This window comes from Eptesicus fuscus, chromosome 12 (assembly GCF_027574615.1).
Source record: "Eptesicus fuscus isolate TK198812 chromosome 12, DD_ASM_mEF_20220401, whole genome shotgun sequence".
Classification (NCBI taxonomy): Eukaryota; Metazoa; Chordata; class Mammalia; order Chiroptera; family Vespertilionidae; genus Eptesicus; species Eptesicus fuscus.
Genome location: NC_072484.1, coordinates 8,482,550 through 8,501,926, shown reverse-complemented (window position 1 = coordinate 8,501,926; position 19,377 = coordinate 8,482,550).

Sequence of the window (19,377 nt, the reverse complement as noted above, 5' to 3'; positions counted from 1 at the left end):
TGTAAAAATATTCTTTCTGATAATGCTGCACAGTATAGTAAATGGCATTATTCATGGATGTGTCAAAGGCATAAAATAGGAGATTTTGAGGCGATCACAGCTGTGAATGATTAATATTTTCTTCCCCAGATGCCAGGGAGGTGGCAAGGCTATGTTAATTATTACATGCCTGAGCCTCACGGTGGGCTCCCTCCCCGAGTGCCTGTTAATTTGCTCATGTGCCGTGCAGCTGATGGGACCAGGAAACTCTGCACTCAGAAAACACAGTGGCTCTCCGGCAGCTCCTCATGTCCCTAATAACTGCTTTTATATGTCTGCGGGAGGAAAAAAAAAATTAACGTCCCCCAATCCAGCAGCCATGATGGGACTTAGACAGAATGTCACTAGAGAAATGCTTTATCAAAGTTGGCGTTGAGCTGTTCTTTTTGTTGGCAATTTATTTATTTATTTATTTATTTTAATTTTTCTCTTGAAATTTTTAACTGCTGCACTGAAATCATGAATACCTCATATGCAAATACTGTATCTCTTAAATTGTTTTCCATTGGTATTGAATTTTAGATTTCTCAGGATCATCTCCCTAGTATTTAAAAATGTGTTTTTACATGTAGCAATTGTTTCCTTTAAAAGCGGCTGCATATTAGGTGCCAGGAAAGCAACTCCATTTGTGTAAATATTTGTTTAGCTTTCGTGTTGTCTCTCTTTGTATGGAGGATGTTGATGTTAGATTGTTACTTCTAAACCCCTTTTAAAATATAGGTAGATTAAAAAAAAAAAATAGCAGGGGCCGAGAGCTGTGTGCTCATCCTCGAGGTGAATGCATGAATTTCTCTAAACCCCATTGTGTCCTTATTACACTGAGCCAATTCCTCCTGCAATTTCCGCAAATCTCCCTATTCATATGATTTCACTAGAATCAGTCTCTGTTGAAAAATCTAGTTTAAGCTGCCTGGCAGTCTGAAAAGAGGAAGATCTATTAATTTAATCATTTTGTATGAATCATGTCTAAATGATCTCAGCAGAGAAAATGTGTGAGCCATTTAAATCCCATCATTACATATTATATAATAATTACTGCTAATTCTAGTTTGGATGGGCCACAATTTGGCTTCCCATCCCCTAGAAGTGGGTAGGATGACCTCACCGAATTTTGCCTCTCCCAGAGCCTTGAGGCTGCCTTCTGCCGTCCTCATTATGGACTCAATAATCATGTTGCCATCAAGTGTCTAGCCAACTTCAGATCTGTTTTGTGCTCCTAATTAGTATTCGTTTTGTGAGCGTGGAGTCCACCCCCAGCACCGAACAGAACCTAATGCTAATCCCCGCCGAGTCTTCCTCCCTTGGACTCCGGTCTGCCAGCACTGGGAGCTGGTCCCCTACCTAATTTCTCCCCTCACCAGCCAGCGAGCACCTTCACGGCGGCACTGTCAGAATTAGAAACTTTTGACAGATCTGTAATCATGCGGCTCTCATCAGCTCTGTGCATGTTAGTCATTCCATTTCCACATTCCAACAGTTAATATGCCTTAATTTCTCTCACTTTGTGAATATTTAATTCCTCCCTTTTCAACATCATTTTTAGGTTGTGTGAATCATTTTCAAAGCCCTTGCTCTTCTCCCCGCACTCCCATCTGCATATTTTATGAAATGGCACGTGGAGTCTCGGAGGGCTCTTGATAAAAATGGAGCTGGCAGCCTGCTCATTAGCTGTTTACCTGGAGCTGTGTGAGCCCCCGATAATGGCGAGCTCCCATTTGGGTTTGAATTAGGATTCTCTAACAAATAACAAGCCGTAGCTTTCTTGGAACCTCCTCCACTTGCCTTCCGGTGCCCCTTCTCTCCTCATCTCAGAGAGTTTCCAGAACACTTGCTTTTGAGGGCTGTCCCAGGGAATGTCACAGCCCGGAGGCCTCCGAGGCAGTTTAAGTTCTGAAGTGGAGACACCAAAGCTTTAGCAAATTAGCACCTCCAAGGACAGCAGAGTTCCCCTAAAAGGACACATTCTGAAGGTCAGGGTGTTTGACCTTCCGGAATTTTGCAGATGCCAGAAGCCAGTTACCTGCTTTCACTAGGTGACCAAACCTCCGCCTGGGCTGGGGTTTCCTGGGGCATGGGACACAGATCAGAAATCAGGACAGCCCCAGGCAATGGCTCAGCCATCCTCCCTGTGACTACTAGTATATTCCAGGATTTGAAAGTGGATGAGAAGGTCTCGGAAGGATTGTAGAGAGGAGTCTTCTCTGTTTACGCAGGAGCTGAGAGCAGGGCACAGACCACAGACTTGTGGTCCCCGAGCTCAGCATGAACATCTAAACTATTTCTACTGGCTGATCGCCTGCATTTAAAAATCAGGATATTCATATATGAAAATTCAGGGTTCTCATTTCTCTTGAGAAACCAAAGACATGCTTATACCAAGCCCCCATTCTTTATGGAAATGATTGGTCAGCTGGGGCTGGGCAGCAACTGGCCCTTTAGGTGGGGGCATCAGCTTTGCGGTGCTTATAAAACAACTTTATTGGCTTCCCAGCTGGCTGCATTAACCTGGTCACAGTTTGCATTGGGTTTTGTATCTCTGGATAAAACTTAAGAGTGTTGGCTTTGCAGTAGATTGAAGTCTCAGTTCTGTTATCTCCTGGCCGTCTCACCTGGGCAAGGTAAATAAACACACTGAGTCTGCTTTCTCACCTGTAACTTGGGGATAACAAAAGCAGACTAGCATGATAATATGCTGTGGCAAGTGTTACGTAAGTTGTACATTGAGGAAATGCACATCAGCAGCGTGGGATAGTCCTGGTATATAACAAGTGTTCATTAAAAGTGTTTGTTCTTGTACTTCTTTTTGTAGTATCATTAGTTTTACATAAAAATAAACTGGAACCCAGAATTCCTAATGAGCTACTTAGTTTATAAATAGAAACTATGTGACTAAAAACAATAAGAGGGGGCTGTTATTGGCATTAAGAATAGTTACTTTATAATGTCTACTGGAACAAAATCTTGAGGTGTGCCCAAAACAGTCCCAGGTGACCGGCTGTGCCATTAATGATACTGTTGACTGTGCCACGGGAAGCGGAACATCCCGTCCTCAAGGTACACATAAGCTTGTGTTCCTCCTCGCATTAGGAAATCCTCTAACACCTTTTGAGTTCAACAAACCTATACTTTTTATACAAAGTAAATTCCTTTGTAGTAGAATCTGTTTCCTAAAGATTTTCTCCTGCTGAAAAGGTTTTAGCCTTGTGTCACTGGGGCTTTTATCACCGTGCAAAAATGATATACTATTAACACCTTGGATTTACATAGCATTTTCCTTCTGAACAGTTCAAAGGTATTAGATGGTTCTCAAAGAAACAGCATTTGGTATTAATGAAGATGTTAGACCACAGGAAGCAGCTACCTGTTTTTTTTAAGTGTTCCCCCTTACCCCCGCCCCTTCAGACACCATAATATTACATGCTCAGATATTTTTCCAAGGAGATATTTGGGAAGCTCTATGGTTTGGTGATACATATTTTTTATTCTAAGTTGTTGGGGCCTAGATTTGAATCTCTGATCTGTTCCTGAAGCTGTCTGGGCTTGCACTCATATGAGCATATTTTTAAGAGAGTTAAGTAAGGGTACTGTTTACAAAGCCGTGTGCAGGGTAGAGGGAACCCACCAGGAAGAGTGGAGTATCTGAGGCTGATAACAGAGGAGCCCTTTTACTGCTCCTACACCTGAAGAGAAGAGGAAGGACAGGTGGCCAGACTCTGGAGAAACAGGGCTGTGTGGGGAAGAGCACTTTATCACAAGAGGGTCCTGATCAGCTGATTATGACCACACAGAGAGGAAGCCAGCAGGAAAATATACTGAGATCACTCTCTCCTCCTTCCCTCTAATTTCCTGGTGGTGTTTTCCTTGGCCAAACCCAACCAGAAGCTTCAGGAAGAAGAATCTTTGGTTGTAAAGCATACTGCTTAGCCTCCCAGGGCACAGAGAGCATGGGATGGTACACAGGGAATGAAGAAGGGACAGACGTAATCAGTTGTGACTCTGGGCAAGACTTTTAACTTCTCTGAAGCTCCGTTTCTTTCTTAGTAAGATAGAGCTGTGTAGTATCTACCTCAGAGTGTTATGCGAGGATGAAATACATCTGGCACAGTCCCCTGGCACATAGTAGGTCCTTACTTGAAGGATGAAATAAACCAGTGCTTTGCATAGAGCCATTTCATCTAGGAGGCAATATACGACTAGGGGTTGGGTGCCAGAAGTTGTGTGAAACTCTACGAAAGTGTTTGAGCCCTGAAAATAGAAATCTGTGTTTCAAAATATAAAACAAAACTCAATAAAAATAGATAAATCTCTAATCAATTTTATATAAATCACTAGAGGACCAGTGTGTGAAATTGTGTGAGACCCAGACCCGCCGCGCCGGTGGGACCCCAGACGTGCTGTGCTTGAGTAGCTCGCCGAGCCCTGCACAAGCCCCTCCTTGCCACACAAGTGGCTCTCGTGCTGTGGGGGAGGGACCTGGGGGAGGGACCAAGAGGTGCTCCATGCACCTACTGGTGACCGGTCGTTTGGTGTTCCAGCATTCCGGCATTACAGCCACTGGCCTTTAACAATATAAATAATAATATGTCAATGACTTAAGCTGTGACCAACTCTTAGTTCTATATAAGTTTACTTAAAAGTGATCTGTTTGACATGTCTATCTAGGATTTATAATATTCTCAGTTCATCTGTTTCAAATGCTGGTTTTCCTGGAGAATATTTTATTTAAATATTTACTATCTCCTCAATGTTGTTGACCAAATAAAATAATCAAATATTGAGCTAAAAGGGTATCCGAGTAGAGTATATGGAGTTTCATCCAAGGCGTCCCTTGAGATAACTTAACCGTGCAGGTGTTTGGACATTAAGTAGTTGCTAGTGAAGAGACTACTCTAAGCAAGCAGGACCGAGGGAAGGCATCATCATCTGACCTTATATTAATATAGTTAAAACTGCTGGAGGAATTACACCACACAAAAATATGCAGTTGCAAATCACACAGCACACTTTATTACTCACAAGGTTCCTGGTGCTGTGGGCGCAGGCTTAACGGGGTCCCCGGGGAAGAGTGGCGTCCTCTGCAGGCAGCAGTGGATCCGTCTTTGGGTGGCTGGCCGTCTGGTTGGGTCGAGTCAGCGGAAGGAGGGCGACCGAAGATCGGAGGTTCGGCCATTCTTCTTCCGTCCAGCGTGGAGCAAGGCAGCGTGGAGCGTGGATCAAGAGGATGATCGATGTCTGAAGTTGGGGACCTGTTTTTAAGCCTGTCCTGGCCAACGGCAGTCCAGGTGGCTATCAGTAGCATATGTCATCACACAAGTGTTAATCAGAGTACAAGCTGGTTATCAATCACAGTGAGTCAATCAGAAGGTGTCTATCAGGTTTACATACGTCATTCCTCAGGGTAGCATTCAGCTACGGTCTTATCTATATGGTGCAGTTAGGGCTTGGCCAAAGTGGTCATTCCCTGTGCTCTTTAATATTACTCTTTAATATTTCACACAAAATAATTTTTCTATAAATTAATTTGTTACTAAGACATTGGGATATTGGAGAACTTGTAGACAAGGCAGAAGTAAAACAACAACAACAACAACAACAAAAAACTGGTGGTCTCCAGGTCATACTCAAGTATCATGATCTTTTATTATAAATTAAAATTCTGAAAATTATAATTTTAATGAAAAATTATAAATAAACATATTTTAAAAAGAAATAAACCTATTAGATTTCATTGATTCTAGAAAAAATGGTTTTATGTTTTTTACTTCTCAGAAATTAAGATGCATATTAAATGATCTCAGACTTGATGAAAATGGGGCTGACCAACATATAAACATCATGAGATTTATTGCAATATCTAAACATTGGAAGGCCTCTCAACCCTGGGCACCCACATAGCTATTGTGGTGAAATGGAGACACTGAGCTCTTGAAAGAGGACCAAGGTGCTCAGGTCCACCCTGTCCTTACTCAACCCTTCTTTGCCCATTGGAGTTTGAGGAATTTAGTGGCTCCTTCCTTGGGGCTTCTGGACCCATAGAAGCTCTGATAGAGAGGAATGAAGATGGATGAAACAATTTTAATATTTTAGAATACTTATGGGCATTTTACCCAGCAAGAATCAATAAATTATTGGTTCACTTGAGTGTAGTCATAATAGTTATCTCCCAATCAAAAGTTCTTATTGACAGGTAATGAGCAAATAGCAATAATAATAAAATACAAGGTGAGGGGCAATCGGTTCATTATGTGGTAAGTGAAGCATGACAGATACATGTGGATAGCTCGGGATGGGAGAGAAAGGGGAGGGAAGAAAGGAATCCTTGGCAGTGGAAACATGAAGGAAATGTCACTCCAGAGACAGGTAGTAACCTGTCCAAAACGTCACATTCCCAGCTCGGAAGTGGCAGACCTCTCGGCTCTCAGTACAGTATCCTCTCTATCAAACGTATGGAAGAAGTATATGCAAAATGCATAACAAATGCTCTCTAACAAAATGACTTTCAGAGAAAAGATTTTCCTGCTTTTGTCAAGATACATGCCAGAAATAGGTTTGAATAAAAGTAGCTATGTGACATTGTTTATGTTGAGTATTCCTCATTTATATTTGGGGACATGCAGGTTGCACTAGGATCATTATTTCTCAAAGGTGATCCTTCCTACATTTTATTTTATTTTAGACACTATATTATATCACTTCTGTCTTATTTTTCATATCTGAGAATTTGAGATTACAATAAACCATTTTGTAATGATGACCAGAGATATGCACGTAATATATGTACATATCCTTTACACTCCTTGAGTGAGAGCCCACATTATAAATGTGAGCAATTATTCAATATAATTTTTGACAAAGAAAATAGACCATCTGGTCTTGCAAATAAAAGATAATTTCGCAGAGGATGTTCTCTGTGTCACCTTTCTACACTTGACCACTTCAGGTGAAGACGCTCCACTTGTGTGACTGTTCACAATCTAATTGATCTCACTTTCCTTAATTTCATCACGTTACTCACTTACGGTGCTCACTGTTCAGATATCTGTGAGAGGGAGCCTCCCCCCAACCTTTGGAAATTAGACAAGCTATTGTTTCTGATTAAGATATCACATCACAGAGAATAATAGCAATTAGAGTTGGAACAGAGACCCTGTGAGTCACACAGTCCACTCACTTCCCTGCCAGCTCAAGAGAACATTTTACAGCACACTGTAGTTTTGTGTGGTTTTGGTGATGTTGTTTTTTAAAAAATCCGAGCACACATTGATGTCCATTATATCCCTGCCCCACAAGCCCACTACGACTTAATTTTCTACTTTGCATTGCCGATTCTCACAACTTGGATTGAGTGATGGATTCTTGATGTTATCATCTCATCGGAAGACAAGGGCATGGTGAATTTTCTTTTGATCAGAGAAAGCATTTGTTATTGTTTGGTTTGTTTTTTGTTGAGGGTTGGAAATGTACTCTGTACAGGTATATTCATTGACCAGGGTTCCCAAGCTTCAAACTGCCTGGAACATAGTAGGTTGGGTATTTATTAACTATTCCTTTATAAATCAGGTGTCTGCATTGCCCACTATCCAGAGTGGCCAGATTATTATGACCTCTGAACGCATAATAATCTCGACACGCAGTGTATATCCTATATAATAAAAGGCTAATATGCAAATTGTCCCCTTAACCAGGAGTTCGACCAGCAGGCAGGCCGGCCAGCCAACTGTCCATGTCCCCTCCCCCTGGCCAGGCTGGCCCGACCCCACCTATGCACGAATTCATGCACCACACCTCTAAGATATATATATATATATATATATATATATATATATATATACATATACACTGAGTGGCCAGATTATTATGCAGATATCATAATAATCTGGCCACTCAGTGTAAGTGTCCTTAATAAAAAAGTTTGAATTTCTCAGGAGCTTTTCTTTGAATCAGTTCTTCCTCTGCTTGGGGTTCAGGAGAAGGGTCTCAGTAGGGGGAAAGGACCCTGAGTGTGGGGATAGAAGAAGAGGATGGTGATAAAGTTATTGTTATTATATCCATTTTTGAACCCTTAGTGTATGCTAGACCTTGTACAAAGTGCTCTACATGCATTATCTCATTTAATTCTCACTGTTACCCAACAGTAAGGATTATTATTATATGCAAATAAAGAAAAAGAGGCCAAAGAGGTTATAAAACCTGTCAAGGTCATTATGCCACTAAGTTATGGAGCTGAGATAATGATGCTGATGATAGTTAATAATATTGAAATAATATTTAATAATAATAATAAATGGAGCCTCCCCACTTTAAATGTGGCTATGTAAATGGAAAATGGGGCTGTGGTCATTTTCTTTGAGAAATTCCAAGGCTGTGACAGAATTATGGTGACCTGCACATTGTATTGCATGCTACAGTTTTCCATTAGATATTTTATTTGTTAAAATCATCTTACCTAGATCAACCTGAAGTGATTGAGTAAATGCTTTGAACATCATCATTAATTTTGTTGCTTTGGTGTCATTTTATAAATAATGCCAACCACGTTACTTGTTTGATATTGAAAACAGTGCAGAAAGGAATAAAATGATAACACAGCACCTTCCCTGCCAATCTTCAGCCTCTATTCCAACTCCTGGATATGTCATCTGCCAACAGTTTTTTGTGTCTTCTTTCAGAAAGGTATGATAAATATTTAAATCACATAACTTTTATGTAAGTTTTTTAACAAATAGGGTGACACTGTGCCTATTGTGCTATAACTTATTTTCCTACCTTAATACATAATAACAATAACGCATAAATATTGTGTTTAATATGCAAAGGACATTGTGTTAAGCCCTTTATGTGTATTAACTCATTTAATCCTCATTACAACTCTATTTTTTATCCTTGTTTTATGCATAAAGAAACAGAGGCACAGAAAAGGTAAATGCATTGCTCAAGGACATGAGTTATTAAAGGGATGGAGCTAGAATTTCATTATACCTTGGAGATCTTTCCATTTCATGGAATAGTCATGAATCTTATTCCTTTTAACGTCTGTATAACATTTCACCATTTACCATATCAGTCCCCTAAACTGAACATTACTACTATTTACTATTTTTTTCTATTTTAAAACACTATTGCAATTATAATCTTTAGGTACACACAGCTTTGTGCACATGGGCAAGCAAACGTTTCTGCTTCAAATTCCTAGAAGTAGAATTCCTTGGTCAAGGTCATACGCACTTAAGCTTTCGGAGATATAGCTGAACTATCCTTTAGAGAAGTTGTTTGGGTTTTCCTCCCTGTCCAGAAGATTCTGCAACTTCATTCTCTATCTTAAGCATGTCCATTTTCAAAGGCTTCCAGATTGAGCCTATTCTCCTTTGTGTAGCGTCAGCCTCACTTTCTAGCCTCATTTCTTTGGAAAGCCCATGTTCCAGCTACTTTGATCCCCTTTCCTTTTGCAGAGGGGCCATGCTCTTCTGCACCTCTTTTCCTGAACACCTGCTGTTCCATCTACCTGGAATTCACATCCCACCTCCTTCAGCTGGCACACTCTTACTTCTGGCCCAACTCAGGTATCTCAGTCACTCCTAGATGGACCTAGTTAGTCCCTTTTTTAGCTCTCACAGCAGCTTGTGCTGTAACAGGTTCAAATGTTGACAGTCACAGACTCTGAGCTGCAGAAATGTAGATTTATTTTCCTACAACTAAAATAAAATTTTAACTGACGGGTTCTTATTCCCACTAATGGCTGAAAACTCTTAATCTCATCACCTCTGTCACTTTCAAATTAAATGTCAGTAATAGTCAAGATTCTCTACCTATCCTTTTCCCTCCCTTGGTTCTGTAATTTGCAGTGTGATGAGAAAGTCATCTGGCATTAGGAGAGAAACTTCCAGGGCTGACACCATCCTCTGGCCCCACTGGCCTCCACTACTAACAGGTTATTCCATCTGGTGTTTGGGGGTCATGTTCCAGAATCTCTTTCTCATGCCTAACATTCCTGCATTCTTTGTTTATTCTCTGCATCGCAGCACATTCCCTCTGCTCTTGGGAGCTCAGGAACCCCTGGCTGGTTTCCTCACACCATACCGGCACACTCTGGCTCTGGGACACTCTCCTTAGAACTCTGCATCTGGAGATGAAGCCCTGCCCTTGACAACAGATTCTTGAAGGCCACGCTTCCCTGGGGCCATATTGCTGCAGTGCTGTGCTGAAGGGGGAGGGCCTTCCCTAAGAGGCTTACAGTCTGCTGGGCTATGCCAGAGGAAGTGAGAAACAAGTCCTTTGGACCTAGGACGCGCCCACACCTATGTGAACATACGTCTCACATTCGACTTTTTCCTCTAAAGGTTGTTCTTCCTGAGGGAAGAGAGGCAAGGGCTTCTTCTTGGATACCCACCAGTGGTTCTACTGTTGTGCAAAATTCTCCCGCCCATCATAATCTTAAAAAATTCCTTACCAAAACAAATATATAAATTTTCACACCGAGTGAGAATAAGACTACCACATCATATATCTGCCTATACTTTAGGGTTTATTTATGAAACATAGTGTTTACCCCATCTTCTAAGCTCTAACATCAATATTTGGGATTCTGATAAAACCTTTTTCCCCCCTCTGAACAAAGCCTGGCTCTTGAAAATCAAAGGCACTTTGGCTTTCCAGGTATTTTTTGTTCTACAAGTTCAATGAATTGCAAATTGGCTTTTAAAAAACATCCTAGTTTTTATTTACCTTCTCCTTAAAGGTGTTTGTGGTCTTACAGAAATGTGCTAAAAGGCATTGAAAACTCACATATTGTAATATCAACATTTTAGCCATGGTAAGACCTGCAATGTACTATAACACGCGTCATACTGCCTTGTCAGTCTTTGTTTACCCTTCTCACTCCTCAGGAATCACTTCTCATCTCAAGTTGTATTGGCAATACATCTAAGTGCTTAATTTATCAACAAACAAACATGTATTGAGCACCGTCGTGTGTAAGACACTGGCCCAGCCCCTGAAGACCATCACTGATCAAAATAAAGTAGCAACTTTTATGGAGCGTATAGGCTAGCAAGGAAGGTGAGTATTTAACAAGTCATCACTCAGTTAATTTATTAATTACAACTGTGATCACTGTCCTTTACTATTTGCTTCATCTTCTAGTTATGAAGGGATACCATGGGGTTTCCTGGTTTATCTTCTGAAAAAGGGCCACTTGTGTAGAGCTATAAATGATGAGTAAAAGTTAGGTAGGAGAGTGATCAAATAGAATGAGGAAGGAGAACACTGGGTTAGGAAACACGGCAAAGTCTCTGAGGAAGGAGGGACCTCACCTTGTCCAAAGCACTAAGAGAAGGCCCGTTTGGCTGTAGGACAAAAAGAGAGAGAGAGAGTGAGAGAGAGTGAGAGAGAGAGAGAGTGAGAGAGAGAGAGAGAGAGAGAGAGAGAGAGAGAGAGAGAGCTCTGCATGATGAGTGGATAGGGGCTGGAGCAGACTCTTTAATGTTCCTTAAATAAATAAATGGATGAATGAGCATGGAGCAGGCTGAGGTTTTGATTTCTGCTCTAGGTTGAACAGCATGGTTGCCTGGAGTCTGTATTGACTCATAATTATGTATGGTGCAATCATAAAACACCAGAGATTGTGCTAAATGCAGAGCTGTGGAAAGTCTCCAGCACCTTAAATACAAAGCTCAACTACTTGTATCTCATCTACAGCAATAGCTTTAGAGCTAAGCTGACACAGATAATTTCTCCCTCACCCCTTCCATTTGGTGGTTTCCAGTTGAGGAAAGAAATGCTTGAGAAGTAAACTACCCAACACCCTCTGTCCAGTGTCAAACAGCAGCAAGGCATCCGAGAGAGTGGAATAGTGACTGAAGCCCCAGATGGGAAGAGGCTGAGAAGCACTCTGATTGGTCCTTTCCCAGTTGGAACAGAAAGAAAGTCCAGGATGTGCAGGCATCCTCAATGGATGGAGAATCAGGATAAATATAACCAGAATTCATTCAGGGCTAGTACGTGCCAGGCTGGAAGGTGAGACTCCAACAGGACCACCCCTATAATCCCTGCTTCAAGTTAATGACCAGGAGATGTCAAGGAATATATGGCGGATACCCTGTGGCAATCAGCCATTTGAAACAAAAATTTTGTCCTCACTATATTATTCGATAGCTCTAATAAAAGTCAGATGGAAGAGCTAATCAGATCGTTCCCTTGGCCTGGACCCTTTTAAATCAGAGAGAGGTCTGTTTTGGCTCTCCATGTTAAGTAGACCCAGAGACCTGACATTTTGTGTTTATTTGAAATGATAAACTTAATCATGAGCGAAATGTTAAGATATGACAGAACTGGCCACAGTAAGGTCACATCGTGTCCCTGCCAAACATAATACAAGCTCTCGCCTTCACCGGGTTGCCAATCCCTGCCACAGGGGGCCTGAGGCGCTTGCAAATGGGGACCAGAGTCTGTCTGTGTGATAATTAATCCACGGCGTTCAGTAAAGACTGCCAAAACTGCCATATGGTAGTTTTATGACCTGGACTGCTGTTATCTCTGGAGAAAGCTAACATCATAATCTCATTTACTTGTTATCTGTGATTCAAACTTGTACTTCTATGGGGTAAAAAGTCAGCACAGTGAGGAGGCCCAGGATTCCAGAGACCTGAGATGTTCTGAACTTCAATAGCAGCAGTGCATGGGGAGAGCCACAGAGCGCTGACCTGGGCACCTGCACGTATTCTGACCTCACGTGCTGGGGCCCCATGGAGAAATGTAACCTATGTTTTATAAGGACTCCACTAGAGAGACTGAGCTAGAAACATCATGGGATAGAATCACATTTATCCCTCTTATATTTCTGTGGAACGTGCAGACCAGGTGTCTTGTTAATATTTTTCCATGGTGACATCTAGTTTGTCTGGTGAAGTCACCGATAAGACTTCCAGAGGTGCTTTAGACTTCGATGAAATCTCAAAAGAATTTCATTGGGAAGTAAAGCTTGAATGTAACTCAAAACTGCTATAACCACAAATGGCACATTGAAATGGATATTTGCTAGGGCCTCACCGTGGAGAAGAAAGGCTGTGTACTCTGTCTGTCACTCAAGCTTTTCTCTCCTACTCAAGGAGGGACATTATCAGAGATGAGGCTGGTGCAGAGCTCAAGCCACAAACTCAATTTTGTGGGAAGAAACAACATCTCTGATACCCTCTAAGTCAACTTCATTTCCTTTGTGAGCCTTGTGCTGAAGACTGCCAGTTGGAGACTGCCGACTGATTTCCTAAATCTATTCTTCCCTTTATTTGTGACCAATATCCAGTTTTATTCAGAGTAATGGTGAGTCCAGTGAAAAGGCAGTATTTCATAGCCACACTTGAAGCCAGCAGCAGTCATGGAAAACATTCTGGCCAATGAGATGAAAGTGCAAGTCAGTATGTAGAAGTTGATCCTCAAACTGTGCTTTGCATTTCTCTTGCTTTCTTTCCGTTATGTTTTTTTTTTTTTCCTGGAATGCTGATGCAATGTCTGGAGCTTTAGCAGCCATATTGGACTTCCAGAGAGAGCTTGAAGTTGGAAACCTCATGCTAACGGTGTAAGAACAAAAAGAAGAAAAAAACAACACACCCCTGAGCTCCTGGAATGGGGGAGCCATCATACCAGCCCCAGCATGCCTACCAACAGGCTTCATTTACATTAGAAAGAAACACTTCCTTATCTCAGTAAGTCACGGTTTTTTGTTTGTTTTTAAATATATTTTATTGATTTTTTAGAGAGAGGAAGGGAGAGGGATAGAGAGTTAGAAACATCAATGAGAGAGAAACATCCATCTGCTGTCCCCGGCACACCTCCCACTGGGGATGTGCCCGAAACCAAGGCACATGTCCTTGACCAGAACCGAACCCGGGACCCTTCAGTCCGCAGGCCGAAGCTCCATCCACTGAGCCAAACCAGTTAGGGCTAAGTCACTGGTTTGGGGGTTTTCTATTATATACTTCTGGACTTAATCATAACTGATGCAAGTTCCTATTACCTCAAATGATGAAAATAAAATACTTTAATTCAGAGTCTTCTCTTTCTCAGGGTTGACTTTATGTTCTAGGAGGTTGCATAGGAATCAGAAGTGGGTGTGGGGTAGGGGGTGGGACCTGGTATTTAGTTAGTCTCTGTCTTTATTCATGCAGTATGTACTGACTTATTCTTGCTATCCTCTGGCTCTAGGTTGTCAATCACCCAGATCCCAGCTGCATCCTCCTTATTCTGACCACAAGATGGCTTTTATTTTTCTGTCTCTTGGTATCATAAGTATACTCATTACACAGGAAATTCCACTCTTCCCAAACCTTTCTTGTTTGAAGGAAAATTGTCTCAGGTCCATCTACCTGGATACTACTCAAAGGCATCAGAGACAGAGAATCTCATGATCCCACCATGTTGGTATTGTCCTGAGCCTGCCACAGATGTGGTGGTCCAGGTCATATGTAGGCAGACAGAAGCTTGCATCTACTCTAATTCATTATTACATTTGAGGTCATTACAAATGTCAGTACCTTATTATTGATAGAGATTAGCTTATAACCCACTTCAGCACAGTCTGTGACGTGCCAATGTGCGCCATGGCCGATACTGCTTGACTAAGATATTCTTGTCCTCCTGCTGATCTCCTCCCCCACCCACCCCCCCCCCCCCACCGCCTGCCCCAAGTGCCCTCATCATCATTCAGTGCAGAGAATAGAGAACCCCTCTTCTAGTGAATCAAAAGTCAGAGGGAAGGAGGATCTGCCAGATGGTAATCAGCTGGCAAAACTCTCAGGGATAGACATTTAAACCCCAGTAGATCCTCAGACCTGAAAGGTACTATTTCTCCTTTTTTCTTTTTTTTTTTTTAGCATATTTTCATCCAGGTGAACTTAGAGCCATTTTGAGAATAGGAAACAAGAGAATGTGGCTGGTCATAGGCTTTATCCTATATAATAAAAGGGTAATATGAAAATCAACCCAATGGCAGAACCACGGGTCGCATTGATGCACACTGACCACAGGGGGCAGGTGCTCAACTCAGGAGCTGCTCCCTGGTGGTCAGTGCACTCCCACAGGGGGAGCAACACTCAGCCACAAGCCAGGCTGACGGCTGGTGAGCACAGCAGTGGTGGCCGGAGCCTCTCCAGCTTCCGTGGCAGCTCTAAGGATGTCCGACTGACAGCCTAAGCCATCAGTTGGACATCCCCTGAAGGCTCCCAGATTGCTGAAGGGCGCAGGCCGAGCTGAGGGACCCCTGCCCTGCCCAAGTGCACGAATGTTGTGCACTGGGCCTCTAATATATACATAAATGCATATACATGTACATATACATACATACATGCTGTGTATGTATACAGGATGGGGTGAAAGTAGGTTTGCAGTTATTTGTATGAAAAATAATACAACTAATAAATAATAATACAAGAATAAACTCTCTGTTTTGTGTACTGACAACTATAAACCTACTTTTGCCTCACCCTGTGTGTATATGTGTGTCTGTGTGTGTGTATGTACCCAAATACATGTACATATATATATGTACATATATATATACATATAAATATATATTTACATATAAATTTCCATATCTTATTATTAGATTATAGATGTATATACCTTGCTATTTTACTTCTTTATCTTCTATAAGCTCTTTATTCTGAAGTATAAATTGAAATTGATATACAGTGAAATGCACAGCTCTTAAGGGTATGTTCTCATGCACTTTGCCCTGATGCAAAGTGCACTGATGTAAACCCAGTCAAGACAGAGAACATCTCCATGCCTCCAGGCCATTTTCAGGTGACATATTAAAGGGGTTGTTAGGAAGCCTTAAAAAATGTGTACATTCCTGCAGCCTCTAGGATGGGGCATGTCCCATTGCTGACAGGGCCTTGGGCTCAGCGTGTCTGGAAAGGGGGTTCGGGAAGTCACAGCTCATAGGAGGATCTCAGACCCCTGACCTTTCTCCTCTTCATATTCCGTGTGGTCACTCTTATCAAGAAATTATGTCAGGCTGTGTTCCACAGAAATATTCTGATTATGTGAACTAGATCATGTGGCCTGCGATAAATCACCCTCGTTGTCCCTTGGTATTTTGAAAACTGATGAAACCGCTGATTCTTGGCTCTTTTACTTGGTATGCTAACGATGAATTATAGATGGGAAATAGGAAAAAGCAGCTTTTCCCTGGCTTGCTGGTTTGAAGGGAAGTGGATTAGAGAAAGAGCACCACTACTCTTGACTATTGATTGTGACACTGCTTAGAAAAATTCAGGCCCCTGAGATTCCGGATCTCAGGGGGCATTGTTAGCCTTCTTCAGGAATTATTAAAATGTACAGAAATGTGGGCGCCACACTTTATAATAATTAATCAGGGCCTGTTGATTAATAAAGCTCATTTTTTAGTCCCGATGATTCTGAATATCATACAAAGGACAGTGTCCTTGTCATTTTGATTAAGAAACCAGACTTTGCAGTGGAAAGAGGTACAGGAACAGTCATGCTTTCTCCGGCTCCCCATAAAATAAATATTGAATGAGAATATTAACTCGTTAACCTTGACAACAATTTGTAATTTTCATAAGGGGGGTAAAAACTCGCATATTCAGCAAATAAATCGCTGTGGGGAATTCAGGAAAACAAATTGGAGAGAATGAAGAATGCTACCATATGAATTCTGTCATTTTTATGGGCCAGGGTGATTAATTTGTTTGTTTAGGTCCCTCAATTAAGGCCACAAATAGTGTAAGGTGTGGGGAGCAAGTTAACTGTTATGTCTGGTATGGAACAGTCAACTGCGAGTGAGAAAGAAAGGTCGTTTGGGGGAAGTGAGCAATTTGGCCCCCAACCCGGAGCTATAATACCCTACCAGAGCCACTGTACCTGGGGTTAGCTGCTGAAGCTGTAATTTCATTCTATTAACAGTTTAAAGCTTGTTTTAACAGATAACCCCTTTCACTGGGCAACTACGCCAGAAAATCATTAGGTGGAATTAGCAGGACCAGTCACAGCCTTTTCAGGGTTATCTAATTATTTTGAACTCAATTTAACCAGGAATAGAGATAAAATAAATAACCCATGAACTTATTTACCTTGCCAGTTAGAAGGCTTCTCTCGTCTGTTAAAAAAAAAGAAAGGAAAGAAATCAAAAGCATTTGAGGCCAGAATCAAAGCCCTGTTTTCTTAATTTTGCATTCATCCTGGGGACCCAAAATACATTTCTTCCTTCCCATGACCTTTCACACTCCTACCCTCACCCCCGAGGATGTTGTTTGTTGAGACATTTGCTGTTAGGCGTGTGTTAAGCTCTGTTTTCTCCCAGCTAGCTTGGCTTACAGCTCGCTGCCTAGGGACTCTGGATAATCCACATTTTTGTTTGTAAGGTTTGTTTATTCTTGCTGGCTCCACTGCTGTCCATCCCCTCAGGAGGGATTGAAAATTTAATATGGTTGTTTTAATTTTACATTGACTTTTTGAAGGAGAAGCAGGAGTTAGTGTGTTTGCGTATGGTGGAGGGGAAATTAAGTGAAGTGTGTTTCCTGTTTTGCTCAGAACAGAATGAACAAGTGGCAGAAAAAACAAGTCAGTGGGAAGATGGGAGATTTTCAGCAGCACCATATTATATAAGAGCCATCCTGGCTTTGCTACTTCTTACTGACAAGACAAGATCTTGGTCAAGTTCCTTTATCTCATAGAGCCTATGTCCTGTTGTGCAAAATGTAGCACCTACTTTATAGGGTTGATGTTAGGATTAAATGACACACTTCTAAAGTGCACATCTCAATATCTGGCACAGAGTTAAGTATTCACAGAATATTAGCCACTCATAATGATCAAGATGGAGGTGTTTGCAGGTAGAGAATGACAGGAGACTTTAAAAAAACAAGACGAGAAATTGGATAATTAATAGAATTAGTCTCCAGAGCAATAGGAAGAGTATCAAGAATGGAGATGAGGAAACTGGCTTTGGACTGTGGGAGGCATAATGAAAGACAGTGGTGGTCGAAATAGGTACATACTAGTAAGTTTGGGAATGAAGGAGGAGAAAGATGGACGATTCCATGCATTAGAATCCTCTTTATAGTTATGCGTTATTCAAATGAACCAAGTCAGTGCTGAAAGAGAAGACACTTGAGGAGTAGATGAAAGATAAGAAATGGACATGGTGAGGAATGAGAATGAATACCGGACAGAAAACCAGGAAAAGATTTTGATCTCACAAGCAAATCAGTGAATGAATGTGTTAGAAACCTCTTTGTAAGGAAATCTTCATGTGAAGAGCCATGGAAGCCAATCACTGGGCAGACTGGTTCCATGATGATGTCAGAGGCATTTGATCTCGAACAAAGAATAATAAACAGAAAAGCTGATGGTCAATTGCATTATTATCTGCTTTAAAAAAGCCATCTCATTGGGGTGCACAATAGGTGCTCAATAAATATTTTCTGGGTATTGATTCTTAACAGTTTTCAGGTGTCACAAGTTTCCAGTTGGACCATGGTTTTATTCACTGTGGTTACTGATGTTCAAGAGCAAACAATATGAGCCAAAAAATACACAAAGTAGTATTAGGCCAAAGCATAAGATAAATATTCATGAATGTCTACTGATACAAATGATTGAATAAACAAATGAATAGAGAGAAGAGACAAATATCCTATGTGGAATACTTCCAAATACTTTACGTAGATACTCTGTTCTAGAGGAGACGGGGCATAGCTCCCCACTCCTGAGGTGTAGGATGTGCTTAGTGACTGCCTTCCAAAGAGTACAGTATGGAAAAGGGGAAAAGAGTACCTCTATGGTAGAAATACCTGGCCGACATTACCCCAGCCAGGTGGTAACATTAACACTGAGAGTTGTGTTGATAGTATGTACCCTTGACATGATGTGATGGAAATGTCACGTTACTTCTTTGGTCTTCCTCCCCCAAATCCATGACTCTAGTCTCATCACAAGAAAGACATCAGGCAAACCCCAGTTGGGAACACTCTACAAAATACCTGACCAGTACTTTTCAAAATTGTCAAGGTCATCAAAAATAAGGAAAGTCTGAGTGGTTACCACAGGAAATGGACATTTGGGAAAAACTGAACGAAATGTGGACTTTACCTACTAATAGCATATTAGTATTGGTTCATTAGTGGTGATCAATGCACAGTACTAATGTAAGATACTAAACTGAGTATGGGGTATATGGGAGCTCTCTGTACTGACTTTCCATTTTTTGTAAATCTAAAATTATTCAAAAAATTTAAAAGTTTTTTTTAAAGCAAACAGTAGTGAATCTTTATAGAAGGTGATGAATGAAGAGTGAAGCTTGAAATTAAAATAAGCATTATC